At 43.7% G+C, this 23,221-nt stretch overlaps 1 protein-coding gene across 7 annotated transcripts in view; it reads left to right on the top strand.

Annotated features, from left to right (window-relative positions):
- The window catches only part of NCOA1 (nuclear receptor coactivator 1), a 262,449-nt gene that overhangs the window by 82,170 nt on the left and 157,058 nt on the right, over nucleotides 1-23,221 (top strand). The window contains exon 1 of one of the 7 annotated variants that reach the window (XM_032790523.2): nucleotides 2,037-2,130. The exons of the other annotated variants lie outside the window; for them this stretch is intronic. The gene's annotated coding sequence lies outside the window, so the exon portion shown is untranslated. Of the gene's footprint in view, nucleotides 1-2,036; nucleotides 2,131-23,221 lie in introns of those variants that run through there. 7 annotated transcript variants of the gene reach the window in all.

Below are 23,221 nucleotides of genomic sequence, written 5' to 3'. Positions count from 1 at the left end.
ACATTCTCTCTCCCCACCTCTTCTTTTTAATTTAGCACTGGCTGCTTCTGTGTTCTTCCGTATAATGCAGCCACAGTTGGTGCAAGAGTTTTCTTCTCCACAGATCCTGCCATCTGGGACAACCTTGCTGTATCTCTCACTCCACTGATACACTCATTTCAAATTTGATGAAAACCTCCCCTTCTCCCTTGCCTCTATATTTCTCACACCTTCTGCTATTTTTATCCCCATAGCCTGTATTATCTGACTCACCGGGGGAACAGTTTCATCTTTTGGCTTTTGGGAGACAGTATGAAAGTGAGTCTTTCTGTCTCAAGCATTAAACAAAAAAGAGTCAACAAGGGAGAGCCCCTCTTGGAAATCCAGAATGAGCTATTCAGATGCTATGTTGATGGTAAATCGTAGCTAGATGTTTTAGTTCTTCCACTGTCACTAAACTGAAAATACAGAGATCTTGATAATATCAGCAACCATTCTATAGCCTGGGCTTTCTGTTTTTCCTTAAGATCAGGATTTCTCAAACAGGGGTCGCCGCTTATGTAGGGAAAGCCCCTGGTGGGCCGGGCCGGTGTGTTTAATACCCCATCCGCAGGTCCGGGCGATCGCGGCTCCCACTGGCCGCGGATCGCTGCTCCGGGCCAATGGGAGATGCTGGAAGTGGCGGCCAGTAACTCCCTTGGCCTGCGGCTTCCAGCAGCTACCATTGGCCCAGAGCAGCGAACCGTGGCCAGTGAAAGCCGCGATCAGCTGGACCTGTGAATAGGACAGGTAAACACACTGGCCCGGCCTGCCAGGGGCTTTCTCTACACAAGCGGTGACCCCTGTTTGAGAAACCCTGCTTAAGATCAACAGAGTTCTGTCCACTGATGCCTAGAGCATTCTCTGAAATTTTGGAGTTGATCTGATGCGGCATTTAAAAGTTGTCATGCTACCTACAGACAAACAGAGAAATGCTGTTGAGTGGAGCGTAAGGCCTTCACAAACTTGGCCCACTATGAAGAATAGTTGGTTGAGCATATTGAACTGACTGAAGTGGTTCCAGTTTCTTTAGCTGCCCAGTCTTGCTGTTCTCTGCATACCCAACATTTGAACTGAACTCATTTTTCAGGGTGCATGTAAGCTATTTGGGCAGGGGCTATCTTTTATTATGCAAGTGTCCTGATCCCTGATTAGGGTTTCTAGGTGATGTTGAGGTCATTGAAAATAAGGATCACACCCTCTTTTACTATAACTTATAATAATCTTAGCCATTAAAACAGATATTTTTAAGTTCAAATATAAGTTTAAAGAAGTTCCTCTCCTAAACAATGAAATAAAAATCGCTTATTATTAAATAAAGAAATGATTAATCTTTGTAACACTCTGGATGTGTGGGAGAGATTGCTGGTATAGGCTTTACATAATGGCTATTGTGCTAAACTGGCATTCAGGAGACAGCTCTACCATGGGCTTCCTATGTGACCTTGGGCAAATTACTTTATTTCTCTGTGCCTCAATTTCTCCATTTGTAAAATGAGGATAATTATTTTGTATCACACCAGGTGTTTATGAAGCACTGAGATCCTATGGTCGTGGAGGACCATACGTGTGTTTTGTTAGATAAAAAGCTGTTTACCAGTTCGAATTCTAAGCATTAGGCAGGTGGTAAGTAGTTTGCTTTGGCTGCTTTCAGAGAGGGTTTGTTTGTGTGCTCTCTTTTCTTGGTGAAAGTCAAGTGTATCTCAGAGCATTTTATGGCTCACTTGAGTCTTTGAATTTAATCAAATTGCAAACCTGACTTAAGTAATATTCTGAATCTGTCCTGCCACCGCATGTGTTTGGCGGAGTCTGTCAGGTGGCACTGGTGATCCCAGAAGAGTCGCTGCGTTCGAGTGGCTCGGGCTGTATGTGTTTAGTTTAATTATCAGTCAGCTGGTGTGCGAATCAAGTGGGAGAGCTGGCTCAGAATCCTTCGCCTGTCATGGCAGCAGCATGTGCTGGAGAGTACACACGCTGAATGTATTGCAAACATCCAGGAGCACATGGAACAGAGGAAGGGAGAGAGCGGGAGAGAGAGCTTCACAACAGCATGTTAGTCATCTGGTTGCTGCTCAGCCTGAAAACAGACTTGCCTAGCTGGAAATCTCTCAGGTAAGGAGAGCGGTCTGATGTCTTTAAGCCTCCAAAATGTGCGCCTTTTTTTTTTTTTTGTGGTTATTGTGAGCTAGTAACAAATTTGCTTCCCAAACCTTCAGAATTTCTGCTCCCGCTCCCCACCCCCTCCAGCTTTAAACGCTGGTTTCCTTCACTGAAGACCTCAGCTGTTTCCAGGCAAACTACATTTTGCTAAAAGATCGGAGGGGATTCTGTACAAGGCAGAGAAGCTTTTAGTGTTGTTTATGTAAGCTACGTAACAGTGCAAACAAAAGATGATGTCCAGATAATTGTATTTAAATTTCTGAGGAAAAGTCCTTTTTACCATGAGCATTTTAGCTTAGATATTTTTTGATTGAACTTTTTTGGTGCTGTTTGCTTTACCTCCCTCCACCCCATAGCATTTAATAATGCTGTGCATTTTGGAATAACATACTAAAGTAGAAAAACACATATTTCAGCAGTGACCTTGAAAATCGATGCGTAAATGTTTAAACTGGCTAGATCTGGCAAGGATCCTCGCAGCAACTCGCAGAAGTAAGGACGTTAGTTTAGAGAGAGAGAGAGAGAGAGCTTCTTGCTTAAAGAAAAAATTGCCGATTGCTTAACATTTGTTAATCATTGATGAAATAATTTAAAGCAACAGATGAAGTTAATGATTTCACATGTATGTTGTTATAGAGAACCCAAACCCAACTATCGCACAATTTGAAGGAAATCTTCCTATGATGGAAATTCATTTTAGATTATTCTGTAAACAGGTTCCAAACGCTGAATTGTCTTTGGCATGTGCTTGAAATCATTTTCTGACTAAGGGCTCCAAGAGTTTCTATAAATCCTGGAGGCAGATTTGGGAATACAGCAAATACAATGGAGCTGCAAGTTATTGTTTGCTGCCACTGTAGTGTACTCTTATACAGTGATCTGGAGAAGGGGGTGGAGGGAGGGTTAGGCAGTAGCCCAGGACAGTGCAGTACAGTATGTCTTGCACACTGTTACAGAAAGGTCCTTCTGTGTGTTGGTGTACTTAAAAGTATACACAACCTGTTTATTCTAGTATGTATGTACAGAGGCATTTATAGCTTCACCTAGACAGAATTGCATATTCAAAGAAGATGGAATCAGCACAAATAATTGTTGTAAATGCTCTAGTGTGTCTGCAAGAGTACTTGAGGTGTGTCAAAGTGCTCTATGGACCTTTTTAGTGCACGGTAGCAGGGTCTACACAGCGAGTTAATGCATGGCATGCTGGTGCGCTGTAGAGTCACAACCTGGCTTGCTGCACACTAGCTTGCTGTATAGACAAGCCACCAGGGCCAGCTCTAGCCATTTCACCGCCCCAAGCACGGCGGCACGCCGCGAGGAGTGCTCTGCCACTCGCTGGTCCCATGGCTCCAGTGGACCTCCCGCAGGCGTGCCTGCCGATGCTTCACCGGAGCCGTGGGACCAGCGGACCCTTCGCAGGCATGCCTGCGGGAGGTCCACCGGAGCCGCCTGCCGCCCTCCCGGCAACCGGCAGAGCGCTCTCGGCGGCATGCCACCCCAAGCACGCGCTTGGCGCACTGGGGCCTGGAGCCGGCCCTGCAAGCCACTACTAGCATGAGAGGGTCTGTTCAATGGGCAGTTCTCTAATGGTGAAACTATTACTCTAATTTGTCTAATGGTGCAGCCTGTGTGATGTCTGCCATATCCTTGTCTAAAACCTGACTTGGAAGGGTCTGAGGTATTGGCAAGGTCAGGAGTTGCTGGAGGCGGCTTTGAGCTGTACTTCTTAATTACTTTGTTCAAACATGAGAAATCCAACATTGGATGTTGGTTGGCAAGGTGAATTTCATCAAAGTACTGTTTCTTGAGTACTGGGCAGGCTATCTGCTTCAAGGAGGCACACTGTCTTCAAAGGAAATGTTAGCAGAGGGCTTGAGCATTTTTGAGATTTCGCCAGTCGGGATGGGCACAGGACAATATTCCATGTCGTACCTGGTGCCTCCTTCAGTAAGTTGAAGAAATTCTTGTTGCATGTGGATCCTAGGCAGGAAGATGTTCTAGTGTCAGTCTGATGTGTGGCCGTCAGTTCCTGGGATCCAGAGGGGTCTTCCCAGACTTAGGTGATCTTGTCTGTGAAATAGGCAGATAATTACCTTGATTGACATGAACTGGAATCTGCAATTGGGAGGAGACATTATGTGTTGGCAACTAAATTGGCAGGCCTGCTGGTTGTGATTTAGTGCAGTGTTTTGCAACCTTTTTGTGCTGGTTGACCCCCTTTGAACTTTAAAAAAAATCTTGACACTCCCCCCCCCACTAGAAAAAATTGCCAACCTCTACCTTAAAGTTGAGACTCGGGCAAAACATGTAAATTAGCTTTGGTGGGCTCCCTGTGGTGTGTGGCCCCAGGCAGTTGTCCTGTTTCCTACACCCTAATGCTGGCCCTGCTTGCGATTTCTCCCCCATAACGCATACTGCGAGCCCCAGGGGGTTGCGACCCCTTGCATGAGAAACATTGATCTAGTGAATTCCATGGTGGAAGAGATGTTCCTTAGCCTATTGTGCAGCTGTGGCATAATCATTGGGCATCTTTCTCAATCAGCACTTCAGATTCTTTTGCCACTATGGTTCATGAAGACAGTAGTGGAGAATGGATGCTTCAATGCCTGGTGTCAGTCAGAGTGGACAGTATGTTAGTGTAGTGTCCCCCTAACTTCACAGTGTCTTGGCTCTTCAGTTAGCTAGTGGGGTCCATTAAGATGTTCTAGAGTTGGCTGGGCCAATGAGCCTCGAGGGGATGTCTGTCCTGGCACCAGCTTGTTTCATAGAATCATAGAAGAGTAGGGTTGGAAGAGACCTCAGGAGGTATCTAGTCCAACCTCCTGCTCAAAGCAGGACCAACACCAGACCAACACCAACTAAATCATCCCAGCCAGGGCTTTGTCAAACTGGGCCTTAAAAACTTCTAAGAATGGAGCACAATATGTGCACAATATTTTAAAATTCTGCATCTTTTATTTGTCAAAATAACACAAAATAATCCCATCAGTTTAAATTATTTTGCTAATTAATTTCAAAATACCTGTCAGCAAGTATGTCTGTAACAATACAGACAACAAAAAAGACCCAGGAAATGTTTTTTTGAGAAATAGATTCCTTACAAGGCATATTAATACAGAACTGTAAGTAATAATTCATTTGAACTACAATACAGAAAGGTATTCCCTGCTCCCCTCAGAAGCAGTGCAAAGGCTTGGGGGAGACAGGAGTAATGGAGGAGCTGAGGGAGAGGGAAGTAATTGCTGGGAAGGAACCTGGTAGTGAATCTAGAGGGTTGTTGGGTGTTGGTGGGAGAAGAACGGAACAAGGGTTTTTTTTGTGGGGGCAGGGGAAGGAGGGATGGATTGTTAGGGAGTTGGGAGCCTCCCCCAGGAAGACCCTGGCTGACCCCTACCCTCTCCCATTCAGTCAGGCACATCTGCCCCTGTCCTCATGTGTTCCTTTGCCACCTCCTCCCTCTGTCCCCCTGCACCCCTGTCCCCATATGGCCCTGCAACCTCATTCCCATTCAGTCCCTGGTTCAGTGCTGTCATCCCGCTAGCTCCTGTGCCCAGGCTGTTGTCCTCCCTCACTAGCCCTTCTGATCTCGAGTCTGTGACCCCCCAGAAGCCCTGTGTGACCCACTCTGTCTCCCCTACCCCCATATCCTGTGTCTCCTCACCTGGCCCCACAGGCAGGGTGCTGTGAGGAAGGCATCTCTCCTTCTACTCAGCTGGCTGCTCCAGTCCTGAGCTGTCTGCCCTCTCTTCTGGCGCCACAGCAGCCCCTGACGGGCAAAAACTCTAATTGTAGTGCCTCCCCAGCAGAATTTATTTTCTGGGGGAGGGGGAGGGGGCGGAAGAATCAGCAGGGGACACCAGTTCTGCACATGTGCAGTGGTGCAGAATTTCCCCAGGAGTAAAATAATAGACAAGAAACACGATGGATAATAAAACCCCTTCCTTCCCCTTAAAAAAAGAAGCCTTTGCTTCGGATGAGGAGACTTCACCCTGGGAGGGTCAGTAATCCAAAATGTATAATTAAATTAGGCCAGTTTCCCCTGTGGGTGCATGGTTACTTAGGATACTTGCTATTACAAACTTTAGGCGAAATCACTGCTGACCTTTGCACCCATTGACTTTAATGAATGTACTTACGGAAGTAAGACAAGCAAGATTTAGCCCATATGTTTGTTAAATATAAAAATTGGCAAGTGTACCACTACCTTCCCCTTCAGAATGGTCTCAGGTTGACTCCTTTCACCATACCCACTTTTAACTTTGAGCTAAATGCTCTTAAAAAAAGAAATCAGTTTTTTGCACTATAATGATTGCTCCCTAAATGACAGCATAAAACCTAAGCTCTGAGCTGAGTGCTTCCTACCAACTTGTTAGGTTTTTGAGATTTTCACACTGTGTATTGTGGGCATGTTCAGTGCTTAATTAGTTTGACTTTCATTATTCTTCCTGGCAAAAACATCAGAATCCAAAGGTTGTTCAAAGGGCATGAAATGATGCAATTATATTTGCTCCTTTCTGCCTTCTCTACAAGGTTAATTTCTCCAGCATTGTACTCCTGGGGATGCAATGCTAAAAAGTCCTCATGTACTTTCCTTCTGCTAACAGTTGTTTCGAACATATTTTTCCCTGACTTCTCAGGGAAATGTTGAGATTACATTTGCTGAACACGGTAACTTCAGAATCTGGTAAGTGCGGTAGTTGTCACAACCTTCCTCGTCATGGTGCGTGCCTGGAGTGTTGTGATGGGTGCACTACGTAAATCGAGAAATAAATGTAATTTCCAACTATATGCCATTCCCTGCAACGATCCATTTCTGTTTACCAGGTTCAATCTTCGTCCCTATGCACTGCTCTATGGCCCTGGGGCTTAGTTAGAGTACAGCACTTGGTGTCGCTGAATTCCACCCGGTCTCTTTCCTTAGACCTACTCAAGCACTGCAGCCCTCAAGGCTGCCAAAAGGTACAGATCCATTTCTCCCTCTCAGTATCTTTGGAAGAATGAAGATCTACGGAGCCAGCAGGGCTGTGGATGAGGGGATTGGTTGGAAACCTTAATTATAAAGATTGCTTTTAATTAAATGTGTAGCTTCAACCGTGAAAGTAAAATATTTGCAATTCAGGGCATTGGATTCAGTTGCAGTATTCTGGATCCATTTGACAGCCTTCTTCTGTCCTGCAGTTAGCAGAATTTTTTCTGCATAGTTTCTGTTTTAGCTTTGACTATTACCAGTTTTTTGTTGTTATGCAATGCAGAATAGGTGGCAACCCCCAATTCCATCTAAAAGAGTTAATGGCATACAAAAGGTATCATTTTAGAAGTTCTGATGGCACACCCTCTACCTATCATCCCCATTCCTATGTTTGGCTGTTGAAGTAAGCAATGACCTACTAGCCAGCTCTCCACTTTCAGAGGAATCTGTTATTCAAAATAGGCTTTGGACGTTTGCCTGCTCTGCTGTTGAACTGTTTAGAGCAGTGGTTTTCAACCTGTGGCCCGTGGACCCCTGGGGGTCTGTAGATTGTCGAAGATTGCCAAAGGGGGCTGCACCTCTGTTTGACATTTTTAGCGGGTCTGCAAATGAAAAAAGGTTGAAAACCACTGGTTTAGAGAAATAACTTCGTAAAACTAGCATGTGCAGATTGATGTGAGTGTGTGTTAGCAAAACCCTCTTGCAGTTCCTCCTTCCCATCTAGCTGCCTTTCACTAGGAGCACAGTTCTCTGTTCTGCACTTGGGTAAGTTCTAGCTTCAGACTTCGGGGGCTGTTTCTAGATACAGTATTTCCTCTTTTCAAACATTATCAGTGAAATGTACAGTAACTTCTTTTGACATGCATTGCCTTAGGCTGCAGAGTTATCCAGGTAGTTGTCAGATACCTTTGTGATCCATCCCTGTGTTGATTTTGTCTATACTGCTCTCTGGAACCTGGGTCTGAGACTAACCTAGATATTAAAGTGAGGAAAATAGTTTATATGTTTAATATGAATTGCCTGTTTCTGAATAAAACACTTGAGCTACTTTTAAAAAATATTAATAGTCAAAGGTCATAAAGGATTCTGGGGAATGTGTAGGTACAAAGCTATGCAGTCTCAGCTACCTTTGATATGCTGCAGCTGTCATTGTTATATCTATACAGTAAATAACTAGATGGTGGATGGGAAGTGGAAACAGCACAGGACTTTCTTCCTATGTGTATGTACAGCATCTAGCACAATTGGACTTCTAGGTGCTATAGTAATACAAATATTATCCATTAAGAGCTTCCTGTAAAGAGGATCATCTGGTTTGCTAAAAGGTACATAATTAATCTGCGTTCATAATGGTGCCCAGACTTTTCCTGTTACCCCTTGTCCACTGTTTGCTTTTCCCACTGCTGTCTTTGTCTTTCCTTCCATGTTGGCCCTTAATCCTGGAACGCCTTGATCTGCAAGTTGCCTTCTTTCTCCATGTTCAGTCCCTTCCTTTCTGCCCACTTCTGCCATGATTGCTGACAAAAAACTCACCAACCAAGGCATCATTGCAGTCATGAAAAGTATAAAAGCGGCCCTCTGTGCTTCGTGCCATAAATTAACCCTTGCTGCACAATCACGTACATTTATTGAAGTTAGTCCCCACCTCCTCCCCTACTGTCTTGTTACCTATTCATTACATCCTGCCTAATTCAGTTTATGAGCTTCTTGGGTCAGGGATCTTTCTATTCTGGAAGGTGGCTGGAAAAGCTTTAGCACCGACAGAAGTAAATGATAGCTAAGAACCTGATGAATTCTGATTGTCTGTGCAGTGGTCCTGTTTTCTTGGTCTATATGATAGTCCTAAAAGCAGCAGCTGAGGCCAAGGAGCACCTTCTCTAAAATTAACTCCTCGGGCAGGAGAGATACAATAGATTGTGGTGCCTGACAAAAAAAAATAGTGAAAGCATCATTAGACTATGGTTCATCCTTCAGCTCGGCACTGATGTGACACCTGCTACTGGAGATGGTGACACACCTGCCTGACAGTTCAGGTTCCATAATGGCTGCTGCTCTGAAAATAGAGCTGTCCAAGCCTGCACTTCTTTGCTCCTCCTCCTGTGTGCACTGAGGTTTTCCATGCTATTCCTCCTCATCCTCCACTTTGACAAATCATCACTTCATGTGGTAATGCTGCTGACCTATCACGCACTAAGCACGCTGACGGGGAAGGTGTCTGGGATACATCTGTGTGCCATAGTGAAGGGGGCCCTTTGTCCACTACCTTTTCTGGCCCGTGTGTCCCTGTATCACTACCATCAGGCAGTCCTGTCAATAGAGAGGATGGCTGAAAGCCTATCAGAAATTTGCTCATTACCTCTAGTTTGTTAAGCCTCAGTCCTTGCGATGGCAAAAAACCCAAAACCCAAGCCACAAGTCAACGACTTTTATCAAGTCCCATAGCTGGGCGTGGAATGTTATTACCTCCTTGCTATCCTGGACTCAATGGTAGTTTCAGTGGTAGTGGGGAAAAAAGGAAGGTGGAACACAAGTCTATTCCCCTCTTTTTTATAAGGATGCCTAGAAGATTGATCACCATAACCTGGTTAGATTATGGACCATAAAGTTTAACTTCTAAATCTGGATAGGGCCCTGGACTGGGAGTCAGGAGATGTTGGTATAACTCTGCCACTGACCTGCTGCATGATCTTGAACAAATCCCTTAACATCTTTATGGCTGTTTCAGTTGGCACACATTGTCTGTTTACCCTGTAAACTCTTGGGTTGGGGCTGTCTCTTACTGTGTGTTTGTGCAGTGCCCAGCACAATGAGGCCCCCAGCTTGATTGGAGCCTCTTGGCACTACTGTAATACAGGTAATAAATACAAAGATTAATAAATCAAACTAGCTGTTATGTTTCTAAATGCACATATGTCACCATTGTGTAGACCCTTCCCCTTCTCTCCACCCACTTTAAAAAAAAATACATTAAATCTGAATAACTGTAGCAAGCAAGAACTAAGAGTTCGTTTTCTGAGAGTTTGTCAGGCATCGTGATTATCTGAAGCTTCTTAAGTAAGCTCCTACTGAAATAGTAGAGTACGGATAATTCTCCTCTTTACCCATCCAAGCTATCATTATGCTTGAAGGATGGTTGATCACAGACACAACTTTGTTTTAAAATAATGAGATCTGAGTTCTTTGGGGTTGGTTTGCATTGTGTAGATCCCAATCACTTTGCTGCCTAATGCAGCTTAAAATATACTAGGAAAAATGGTCATGGGGTACAGCACTCAGAGTCCTCCCAGTAGTATAAAGTTTACTTCTCAGTCCGATTGTAAAACCCATTGTTTGTCTTCCAGTCCTACACCTCTGATCAGAACACAGGAGTCTCTGGGTGCTACTACAGTATAAATATTAGTTTATAATGAGGTCAAGATGATTGATTTCTGAAAAAAAAGTGTGTAGATTCTTTCATAAAATTAGAAATAAAAGTATTGGCTGATCATCTTCCTCCCCATTCCCAAAGCAGGATTTTCATCTGATTTAAATGATTCAAGCTGGGGGCTTCCCACCGTAGACCCTGAGATTCCACATTCCTCTTTTTTCCTAGGTCCAGATTCTACCACTCAACTCAATTTGACGCGAGACCCTTACTCCACAAAAAGGCCCATTGAGTTCAGTGGCCAAGTACTTGTGGAATACGTTATTGTTGTCCATAGTGTTTACACCCTTCAAATTCTTGGAGAATTATGAAGTCACCTTCCTTCATTCCCCCTGTCACAGTCCTTTGGCTGAATTATATGCATTTAGTTCTTTTAATGTCTTTCTTATAAATCCATATAGCCCCATGGTCATTTAATGTTGCTCTTCTCTGAACTGCATCTGTTTTGTCAGTATCTTTCTGATATTGAGACATTGATGCTGTATACAAAACTGTCATCTTCATTCTCCATGACATGATGCTTCTGTATACGCAACCCCAAATTACATTAGTTTGCAATTTTTATATCTGATTTTTTTTTGCCCAGTATTATCATGAGGTCTCACTTCTGTAGTAAATTTCTGTCCCCAGTGATGGTCGCATCTCTTCCAAATTTAGTATCCTGTGCAAATTTCAGTAGCTTGCTGATACTTAATGAAGATGTTTATTAAGACTGGACCTAACAGAAATCCCATTGACACTACACTAAACGCATCCCCTGCAACTCTGTGCTTGGTTATTTATCATGACCTTGTATATGGTCTGCAAACCTGTTTCACTCTATGGGAAAAGAGCCCCTATCTGAGCCAATCTGAATGATCAGAGGAGTGTAACTCTTAAGCACATAAAAACAAAAGTAAAGGTTTCCTACATCAGTGTGAATGTAATGCAAGAAAGAGAGATACAGCATACATTAATATCGGAGATGGAATCCTCTTTGATATAGAGGTTTCCCATAATAATTTACTTATGTTTCCCTGTTTAAAAAATGCATCTCCCATTGCCTTGAGGTGCATGTGTTAAAAACACTGAAGGCTCATTCCTGTACAATTGGATCAGAGCCAACTGACAAAGAACTCCTCTCTTTAGTGGCTAGATGCTATTGGCTATGTTTCAGAGAATACAATTGCATAAGGCTTCCCTCAGTGTTGATAGTGTTCTTTAGCCAGGAATAACAGCCACTCACCTCTTCCCTCTCACTCCCAGAAATAGGCATAGGCTTTAAATCAGGATTGGACGTCTTTCTGTAAGATGTGCTCTAGCTCAACCAGAAGTAATTGGCATTGAGCAGGAATAACTGAGTGAGGTTCTCTGGCCTATGTTATGCATGAGGTCAGACTAAATGATCATAATGGTCCTTTATGGGTTTAAAATCTGTGAAAATTAAATGGCCATTTTGTGTCTTGCTCTATAACCCATCACTCAGACTTTGTTAGATAATAGGCAATAGATCTGTCTATTATAGGTATTTATATGGAACCAGTAATATTTTTCTAGGAGTTGACTTGCATAGACTTGCACCATGTTTCATATGCTTTTCCTTTATTTTGAAGAGGTTATTAATGTTCTTATTTTTATAGCTGAATTTTCTTTTAAATATTTCATTGTAAGACCTTTTTAAAAACAAAAAGCTTCCTTTTCTAGAAGAAAAGAAGTCTAATTCAGATGTATTCTCGTAATTCGGACTTCCCAGTGTCTTCCCTTATCTTGGCTTAAAAAAGCTGCAGTACAGCACTTAGCTTGATCCACAATATATTTAGTTGAATGAGGGGAGGACATCAATTATGAAAGTGAAGCACTCAGCTGCTTTGATAAGCTGTTTGCTTTGGTCATGGGTAGTTGAGTGTTGGATCGTAAAACACTGGTGAATGGAAACTCAAATCCCTGTGATACCTATAAAGAGGCATATCCATAGGTTCATTGGGGAAGGAAAAAAGGATACTTTAAAAACTTTGTGATACACTGGGATAAGAATGCTTATTAGAGGGTAAACTAGAAAAATGGTAAATTTATTTAAAAACTATAGGGAATGTCCCTCCACAAAGCAAATGTAGCTAAAAGAAACCAGCTAAATGTTAAATCTCAGTGTTTGGGGTGCAGGTTGTGAATAAAGAAATGTTTAATAAAAAGACCAAGGAGATAAATCTTTTGCATTGAAAACAATGAATTTGTGGAATGCTGTACCACAGTGGCGGTTCTAAAAATAAATAATATAGTTGTGTTCAGAAAAGGAGTGATATTTATGAGGTGCAACTTATTTTCCATAGCAGTTGTCACACAATAGAACAAGGAGTAATGGTCTCAAGTTACTGTGGAGGAGGTTTAGGTTGGATATTAGGAAAAACTATTTCACTAGGAGGGTGGTGAAGCACTGGAATGGGTTACCTTGGGAGGTGGTGGAATCTCCTTCCTTAGAGGTTTTTAAGGTCAGGCTTGATGAAGCCCTGGCTGGGTTGATTTAGTTGGGGATTGGTCTTGCTTTGAGCAGGAGGTTGAACTTGATAACTTCCTGAGGTCCCTTCCAGCCCTGCTATTCTATAATTCTATGCAATTGTAAAGGGAGAGATAAATTAAGAGGTAATGGTGAGGGAGAAAAGATGGAGGGTTCAAAAGTCAGAGATACAGAAAACCTGCGCCAGATGAAGGGAGCTGAAGTGGAGAAGGCTCTCATATCAACGATACCAAGACTGAGCAGATAGAAGAGCAGTGTTGGATGAGCATGGGGAAGCAGTAGTGAGATAGGTCTCTGAGAACTAGAGCTAGATGGCTGGGTCAGATTCAATTGGCCTTTGAAATCTCTTCAAACCTTTCAGGTTCCTATGTTCCTATGGAGTTCAGTGTGTGTCTTAAAAAATCAACCCAGTTAATTGCTGGTCTGTCTGTGATACTTTGTCCAATACGTGATGTAGTAACCCCATGAGTAAAGCAGTGATGCAGCATCCCATCCAATGGCATTAATGCTCTCAAAATGTTTGATTCTGGTGAGGGGATCAGCCACCTAACCAGGAGAAAGGTTATATTAGAATGAAGATGAGAATTGGGTACCTCTTGCTTGGTTCCAAGGATGTGACAGTTGGGTTACTTCTGTAACCATTGCAGGAAACTTGTTCATCTTGGACCGTGTTATGCATTTACATGAGAAGAAGTTACTCTTATGAGAGCGTGTGTGCGCACATGCACACATAGTATGCCAGGCCACCCATGTTCTAGAGCACAATATTTCCTATGGATGAGCAGTAGCTGTCAGCTGCAGCTGCTGCTTATCTTGGGTGGAATTTTTCTCCTTCTGTCACAGTAATCTAAGTAGCAAAGAGCTTGGTGTTTATATTGTTCTGTACACCTGCTCATTTTCTTTATAGAGTTGACATCTAACTTCTGATGCGTTGATAGGTCATGCTGCTATTAACAACTGTGGAAAAGCAGAAGGTAACGCTAGTCTCATGTTTTCAGAGAGGGAAGGAAAATCTGCACCAGTCAGTCACTGAAATTTCTAGGAGATTTAATAAATACTTTTCACTTCTGTAACATGAAATCTATGGAGTGGTCCCCATGGAAAAAGTGAATGTTTGCCTGTGGTTACCATGGTCACCTCCTACTCCTAGTATAGGAGAGGTAATGGTGGAATCTCAAGTACTGCTGTGGGAAATGGTGACTTAATAGTGACTACCGTATGTGGATTCCTATTCAAGGCTTTGTGTGGCATTTAAACTTGAAACAAGGGTAGAACGTTGAATTGCAAGAATAGCCTCGATTTTGTCTATCTTCGTACACAATATTTCAAGAAATGTTGGATCTCCAGGATACTATTGCTATGTTTATTTTGCAAGTGCTTACGTGTTCAGTTATGTGAAGAAGAATCAAAATAATTGTGAAGAACATTGACTCAGTCAATGGGTATAGGCGAGCAGCTCTGCTCAGCACAGAGCCAGGGAAGGTGGGGCAAAAGTGACTTTACATCCACGATACTGGAGCTGGTTCAGCTTTGGTACAATGTACAGTAGCATTGTGAGGCTTTTGTAAGTAGAGCCCAACTGCCAATGGCCCTAAGGGCTCTTCCAGCACCTGGGGGTTGCTGGAAGAACAGTGATGCTCTGGTCACATTCCCAGCATGCTCCTGCTGGGAATGGAGATAACCAGCCCAGTGCCATTCAGGGATTCCCTACACTGGGGAAATCCTCAGCTGTCTGGTTAGGCATCTTTATGCCCCTTTATGGCAACAGAATGGCACAAAGGAACTGTACTGTGGCTCAGGATTGTGCCAGCTGTATCTCAGGCTTTATGTTTTTGCCATTTTTCACTTTAGTTAAGTGTAAACCCTTCTATGAGGTAAATAGCTAGTAACTGTGGGCTTGCAGCAACTTCACTCCGAGGTGTACGAGGCACAACCAACACTGTAAAGTTTTAGGCTGAGTTTTTCAAAGGAGGCTTTTTCCCTCTTCCCACCCCATCTCACCCCAAACAGTGAATGTGTTCTACCCCAAGATAACTAAAGCTTATTAGCTATCTCACTGAGAGATCGTAGTGGAGACAAGGCATCTGTAGTTTTTACCATGAGGTAGCTAGGTGAGACCCGCACTATATCCCTGCCCATAGAATCGTAAGGCTAGAAGGGGACTGCAAGGGTCATCTAGTCTAACCCCCAGCCAAGAAGCAGGATTTGTTGTGTCTAAACCACCCAAGACAGATGGCTCCAGTCTCCTTTTGAAAACCTCCAGTGAAGGAGCTTCCACAACCACCTCAGGCGTCTGTTCCACTGCCCTGCTGTTCTTACAGTTAGAAAGTTTTTCCTAGATTTAAGCTAAATCTGCTATGCTGTAGTTTGCCATTGCCCCACAAATAGCTCTCTGCTGAAGTGAAGTTCGTGGGTATCACAATTAACACCCCAGCAAGGTGAATGGGGCAGTTCATGGCTCTCAGGATTTCGATGTTAGGCTCTGTACTCATGCAGAAATCACCATATCAAAATGGGAAATGACTGCCTAGGAAGGAGTACTGCAGAAAAGGATCTAGGGGTCATAGTGGATCACTAAATATGAGTCAAGAGTGTACCACTGTTGCAAAAAAAGCAAACTTCATTCTGGGATGTATTAGCAGGAGTATTGTAAACAAGACAGGAGAAGTAATTCTTCTGCTCTACTCTGTGCTGATTAGGCCTCAACTGGAGTATTATGTCCAGTTCTGGGCCCCACAGTTCAGGAAAGACATGGACAAATTGGAGAAAGTCGAGAGAAGAACAACAAAAATGATTAAAGTTCTAGAAAGCATGACCTATGGGGAAGATTGAAAAAATTGGATTTGTTTAGTCTGGAGAAGAGAAGACTGAGAGGGGACATGATAACAGTTTTCAAGTACATAAAAGGTTGGTACAAGGAGGAGGGAGAAAAATCATTATTCTTAACCTCTGAGGATAGGAGAAGAAGCAATAAGCTTAAATTGCAGGAAGGCCGATTTAGGCTGGACATTAGGAAAAACTTCCTATTTGTCAGAGTGGTTAAGCACTGGAATAAATTACCTAGGGAGGTTGTGGAATCTCCATCACTGGGGATTTTTAAGAGAAGGTTGGACCGAACACCTGTCAGGGATGGTCTAAATAATACTTAGTCCTGCCTTGAGTGCAGGGGACTGGACTAGATGACCTCTCGAGGTCCCTTCCATTCTAGTTCTATGATTCAATGATATCAGTTATCTGTGGTTCAGGTTTTCAAGTTTTTTCTTTAGTCATGAGTGCTAGAAATTTTGTAAACCAAAGTTGAGATTCTGAAATGATGTTCCCTCCTAACCTTGATCTCCCATCAGTCCTTACTGCTGCTCGCTCCTTTTCCATCCCCAGTTGATCAAGAATGTCACTGCTAAAGTTCTCTTCTCCTGTCATTTCATCTCTCTACTCCTTGAATCTCCTCATTCCCACCAGCGTCAATAAGATCAGAATTAAGCCGTGTGTTGGTGTGTAAATGTATAGCATAAATTTCACTGTGGTTCACGTGAGGTTACAGTGTGGAGGCTGCCTTGGTCAGTCAGTAACTATCTGCCCAACACAATGGACGGGCGTGGCCTTGTCCTTGTTGATAGCAAGGAATTTATTGGAAGCATATAATGTCATTGATCATCAGATTTTTCTCCATCTCTGGATTGTTTTATTTTTGTTTTAATAGTTCAGATTGAACCTGATGGAGCGAGCCAGTAGGCACTGATGGATGAATTGTTGCTGGGATTATGTGTAGAGTTCTCCAAAGGTTAAGACTGGTGCAATGCTCCTTTGTTTCTATACCATGTGAGAGACTTGGGCTGGGATATTACTCTTACACAGGTTATACCTTATTACATATATGTCTCCAGGTTCAAAATGGGGGTTAAGTGTTTTGTCACTTGCATCATGAAAATGTAGAATTAGATGGCTGTGAACTGGCTAAGGCTGATCCCCAGCAAGACTAAAATCATGCTGATTGGGTCAGAGAGAAACTGTAGGGAGAGAATCATTCCTCAAGACCTCTATATAGTTGGCATTTTAGTACCTTTCCTGGAGTTGTTAAAGTGGGTGCCATACCCCAGTGTGTGATGGGGAGTCATTTCAGGGGACTGAAATCTAGGCAGAGATCTTGATCATGCCTGATGGTTGGGTCAGCTACTTGTTATGCTTAGAGCTGTTAGGAATATCAGACTGAAGCCCTGTCTTACCTGCTGATGTAGTAATTCTGATGTGTTTCTTGGAAAGAACAACGTTAAACTACTGCAATAGGTTTTATTGTGGGTTACTAGAAAGACAGCTCGTTAGATTACTCCCTGGGGAATTCTGCACCAAAAATTTTAAAAATTCTGTGCACAATATTTTAAAATTCTGCATATTTTATTTGTCAAAATAACGAAAAATAATCATGCCAGTTTGAATTATTTTGGTAATTTATTTTAAAATATCTGTCTGGAAGTATGTCGGTGTAATACAGAAATGTACTTCCCGCACTCCTCAGAAGCAGTGCAAAGGCTTGGGGAAGTCAGGGGTAACGGAGGAGCCGAGGGAGAGGGAAGTAATTGCTGGGAAGGCACCTCGGAGTGAACCCTGGAGGGTTGTTGAGTGTGGGTGAGAGAAGTATGGAACAGTTTTTTGGAGGGGGTTGGGGGATTGTTAAGAAGTTGGGGAGCGTCCCCCATGCAGACCCTGGCTGACCTCCCATTCGGTCAGGCACATCTGCAGGCATTGCGGTGTGAGGGTGGCAGTCACTGCCCCTTCCCTGCCTACAACTGGCTGCTCTGGCTCTGAGCTGTTTGTCCTCTCTTCTGTTACCACAGCAACCCCTGGTGGGTGAAATGTATCTACAGTGCCTCTCCAGCAGAATCTATTTTCTGAGGAAAAAAAGATCTGTGGGGGACACGAATTCTTCATATGCATAGTGGCACAGAATTCCCCCAGGAGTATTAGACTGAGTCTCCTCTTTGCTGCTTTCTCTCTCCTGCTACAGATTGCATTTAAGATACTAGTTGTAACCATTAAGGCTTCTATCAATGGACCAGTTTCCCAACGTCTTTCTGAACTTCTAGCTTCTGATATACCATCACACAATCTGAGCTCAGCAGAAGCTCCCAGTTTGTGTACTTTGGGCTTTCTGCCTTGCTGTACCTTTTGCACAGCAGGTTGGTTTTATTTATGTTGTCATTCCAATTATTTAAACTTTGTTGTCCTTTGATCTGTACTTGTTTTAAAACTCCTAGAATACTTTTGTAAGTGGTGTAGTAGGTAATAATGAACTGTTATATTATGGACACATCCTGTATTTACATTATATTCCACAAGGGGTTTTTCTTTTCATGGCATTTGAGTTCAGGATGTCCTTCATGGTTGGCCTTAACTTAAGGAATGGCAAGGTATTCTGGAGTTGTCACTAACCATTTAATGTGAAGCAGTCTTGGTGTCATTTAACCCATGTGCTCATTTACTCTTTCATGCAGCTACCATCTTGATATTTTCCTTCAACTGGGATTGCCACGCGGGTGCTATTGGAAACACACAATGATAATGACTGGATTTAAACCAATACTGCAGTAACCAGCATTGCCATTCTGCAAATGCGGGCAGCAAACATCCTTGGCTTGTCCTTTCTGAGAATTCAGGCTTGTTGCATCAGAAACGTATAAGCTTATCAGGCCTTGGGAGTAAGAATCCTAAAGTCACTCCTGAACTTAAGTCCTCTGGGTGCTTGCTGATTCTCTTCCTGTTGCCCTTCAAACCACTGGGGCTAACTTGTTAGGGGGAAGTTGTAGACTTTCACCTAAGCTGGACTGACCAGTTCTGATTGCCCCTGTTTAATACTCTCTTTTGTAACACTTTAAGGATATGTATACACAGGAAAGAAAAACCCGCAGCTGGCGAGCGCCAGCCGACTCGTGCTCAGGCTGCAGGGCTGTTCCATTGCTGTGTAGACTTCTGGGTTCGGGCTGGAGCCCAGGCTCCACCCTGAGACTGCTAGTCTGCACAGCAGTGAAGCAGCCCCACAGCTGTAGCCCCGTCAGCCCGAGGCCGGCTTCGAGTGTCTAGTTACTGGGTAAACATACCCTAAGCCAATGGTTCTCAAACTTTTGTACTGGTGACATCTTTCACTCAGCAAACCTCTGAGTGTGACACTCCCCCCATATAAACACTTATGTTATATTTAACACTACTATAAATGCTGGAGGTGAAGTGGAGTTTGGGGTGGAGGCTGACAGCTTGTGACAGGCTACGTACTAACCTTGTGACCCCCCGAGGAGTCATGACCCACAGTTTGAGAACCCCTGCTCTAAGATACACCAATTATATGGCTACCTTCCAGTTACTGTGTAACCAAGACAGGGTTACAGTAACTTTTTTGAAATCTCATTCACTTCCACCACAGTTCAGTTTCTGCTACGTGAACACCAGTGTGTGTGCGTGTCCGACCTAAATATTTTATTCTCCCCATAGAGAAAATTATGCAATTATGGCATGTAATTCACAAATGTAGTATTAAACTAAGTGTATAATCTTCTGTAAGTACCAGAGAATTCATGTTGTTATCCCTTGCAGGAGTTGTATAAATTAATCCACTTTTTCAGCTGCTACTGGGAAAAAAGGTTACGGATCTTACAGCTGAACTTTGTATCTTATCTCCACTGTAAACATGGCCAGATCATACTGTTGGATTTCAGAGACAAGCAACCCTGCAGCGCTACACAAGGGCTGCCTCAGTAGTGTGTGTTCTTTCTCTCTCTTTTTGTTTAATTATTGTATCTCATCCAAGCTAAGAAGTTAGTTAATATTGTCTCCTTAGCTCAAATTTAGTGCCCAACCACAGATCAGGGCCTCTTTGGACTAGGCCAGCAGTTCTCAAACGTCACTGCACCGCGACCCCCCTTGACAACAAAAATGACTACTTGATCCCGGGGGGGGCCTTGATCTCTAAATAGGGGCCTCTAGAAGCTGCCTTAATGCAAATAACAAATGATAATCCATGCTGCTAGGGTCCTCTCTGTTCAACCATTAGTTGACCTACTGCATATTCCAAACATCTAAAACTCCAACTGAAGCCTGCTTCTGCATAGGGGAACCTGCAGTGCACAACATGGCTCTGGTCCTGCAAAAATACACATGAGAAGTAGTCCCATTGAACTAAAGAACTTATTTGCAGGCATGTGTGGAGGATTGGGGCCCATACCTGTTGCTGAATGTATGCCTTTTGCAGTGGGTGATGCTGCTGTCACTGCTCCTGTTGTGCTTCTGCTCTGTCCCAGATATGCATGAGACATGTCCCTTATATCCATTAACCGAATTTTGAACCACTATGGGCTGGATCGTACTCCCATTGAAGCCAATAGGACGGGGTCCTAAATCAAAAAGAAGAGCTAAAATTTCATTATAGTTTGAGGGTATGTCTTTACTACCTGCCAGATTGGGGGGCAGCGATCGATACAGCTGGGGTTGATTTATCGCGTCTAGTCTAGACGCGATAAATCGACCCTCGAGCCCTTTTCTCATTGACTCCTGTACTCCACTGCTGCGGGAGATGCAGGCAGAGTCGATGGGGGAGCAACAGCAGTTGACTCACTGTAGTGAAGACACTGCGGTAAGTTGATCTAAGTACGTCGACTTCAGCTACATTATTCACGTACCTAGTGTAGACCAGGCCTGAGACTGCAATTCACCGCTGTGCAGAGGGACAGCACAAGGCTTAGGCACCATGTAAGCCCAGAGTCTTAAGGACTCTGGCATTTTGCTGTCCTCCTCCACAGGGATATATTTTACTCCCTGTACTCACCACTGTTTGTTGACCTTAAAAGGGTGTGTTTGGAGGAGGCACTTCTCTTACAAGCTTGAGCATGGGGGGAAAGATAAAAATTAGTGGAGTTACACATTATTAAAATTGTATAACCCTAACCTTGACTCACCTTTTCAAAGGGTTTCTTTCTTCACTGTTGTTCAGTTCCTGCGCGGTATAACCACTTCTCTAACCTTGCTACCGGCCCTGCTGCTTCCAAACATTTTTAAATGCACATGATGCAGCCTTTGGGAGAGTAGAAGGGTAAAGTAGTTCTGACTGCCCCCCCGCTTTTTTTTTAAACAATAGTGCAGCTCAAAGAGAGTGGATGTTTACAAATAAGGTAGAGGCTTGGGGTCTGGGTTTTTTTGGATGAACATGGAATATCAGGGTTGGAAGGGACCTCAGGAGGTCATCTAGTCCAACCCGCTGCTCAAAGCAGGACCAATCCCCTGACAGACTTTTGCTCTAGATCCCTAAATGGCCCCCTCAAGGATTGAACTCACAACCGTGGGTTTAGCAGGCCAATGCTCAAACCACTGAGCTATCCCTGTATACATATGAGGCCACGTCTACACTACGGGATAATATCGAATAAGCTAAAATTGGTTTTATAAAACTGATATTATAAATTCGATTTCATGCGGCCACACTAGGCACAGTAATTCGGCGTTGTGCGTCCATGGTCCGAGGCTAATGTTTTCTCGGCTGTGAGTTACAAGCTTTCTCACTAACTGCATCTTACTCCAAGTGTCTCCTACACATCTTGTGAGACAAGAGAAACCCAAGCAATTCGCTATAGGAGCTTTGGGTATATTACATGTATGCTGGATTGTGACTGGTTTAATTGGGCTATCTTGTTAAATCAGACTGTCTTTATATCTTCTATAGCAGGAGCCTGTATTGAGTTTCTTAATGCAAGATTATTGTTTGGATTTTCTTTCTTATTTTTCTTTATAAACTTTTCTTTTAAAACGTGTGGAAGTTTTCTTCTTCTAGGGACGGCAAGGGAAGGGAAACAGCAGGCTGTGGCTACTTTTCCTATTGCTTTCAGGGAAAGAGCAGGCACGACGGAAAATAAATAAAATCACTCTGTATAGGTACCTGTCTCCCTCACGGAAGCAGGCACGGGGAAAGGCAAAAGCAAGCTGTTGGTGATCTTGCATCCTCATTTGTCTTGAGGGTAGAGAACGCTTATCCTGTGGGAAGCAGAAAGACCGGTTTCTGGGCAAGCCTGGGAAGAGGGCGAGACGCGGGATTTTTCTCCCGGCTTTAGCATCCAAGAAGGGTTGGGGACACCAGGAGAGAAGGAGGGATCAGGCCTCCATCATTCTGATCTGGTGGGCACGAGAATATCCAAGCTGGTAGTGAGCTGCGGAGCTTTCAGGTAAGCCCCAAATTTAGGACCGCAAAAGTCCAGGTTTGGCAGCCTTGTGGACGCTAAATTCAGGTCTGGACTGGAGGCTCAAGATTACCTTAGTTGCATAAAATCAGGAGGCAGCCACCTGGCGTGAGTGAATCAGAGGACATTAAGCGTCTAAGTGTGGGGAGAGGGCCCGCTCTGCTGGCTATGACAGTCCAGGCAGTACAGAATTTTTCTTTACACAGGAAAGGAGGGGCTGAAGCCCCAGTGCTAATGATGAAGCTGGTTTATTAGCGTCATTGTCCTAAAAAAAAAACCTTTGGGAAGTAACCAGCAATGTTGGCCTCGATGTCAACATGTTAGTATCATGAGGACGGTATAGCTACTGCACCTCTACACCGGGGAGGGAGAGGAGTGATCTGCTCTTCACTGCTGCAGCTTGCGTCCGCAACATCATTCAGTACACATAGGGGACATTGAAAGAATCAAGAAATGATATTTCTTTCCCTTTTCTTTCACATGGTGGGGGGGGAAGAAACGTGAGGAGCTTTCCTTGCAAACCACGCAGACACTGTGTTTGAACTACAGGACATTGGGAATTTGCGTCCTAGGTATCAGGTGTCCAGCAGAAGCAATACTTTCAGAGACTGCTGTGACTGTGGGATACGTGAGAGTCCTCCAGTACCCTCATCCATGACGCTCCATTTGAGTCCTTGGCTTGCCGTTACGCTGTCACGCCAGCGCTGTTTATCCGGAGATCTTTTTTTCCAAACGACTTTGGGCCATTTCGTGTTGTGTAACGGAGCTCTGATACAAACAGATTTGTCTTCCATAGCACATCAGATCTAGTACTCCCGTTCGGTCCATGCTGGAGTCTTTTTGGATTTGAGACTGCATCGCCACCACTGCTGATAGAGCTCCACGCGTGCAAACCGGCATGTGCCAGGAAATGTAATTCAAAAGTTCGCGGGGCTTTTCCTGTTTAC

The sequence above is a fragment of the Chelonoidis abingdonii genome, chromosome 3 (assembly GCF_003597395.2).
Source record: "Chelonoidis abingdonii isolate Lonesome George chromosome 3, CheloAbing_2.0, whole genome shotgun sequence".
Classification (NCBI taxonomy): domain Eukaryota; kingdom Metazoa; phylum Chordata; order Testudines; family Testudinidae; genus Chelonoidis; species Chelonoidis abingdonii.
The sequence above is the reverse complement of the archived record's forward strand: the minus strand, read 5'-3'. Positions and strand labels throughout refer to the sequence as shown.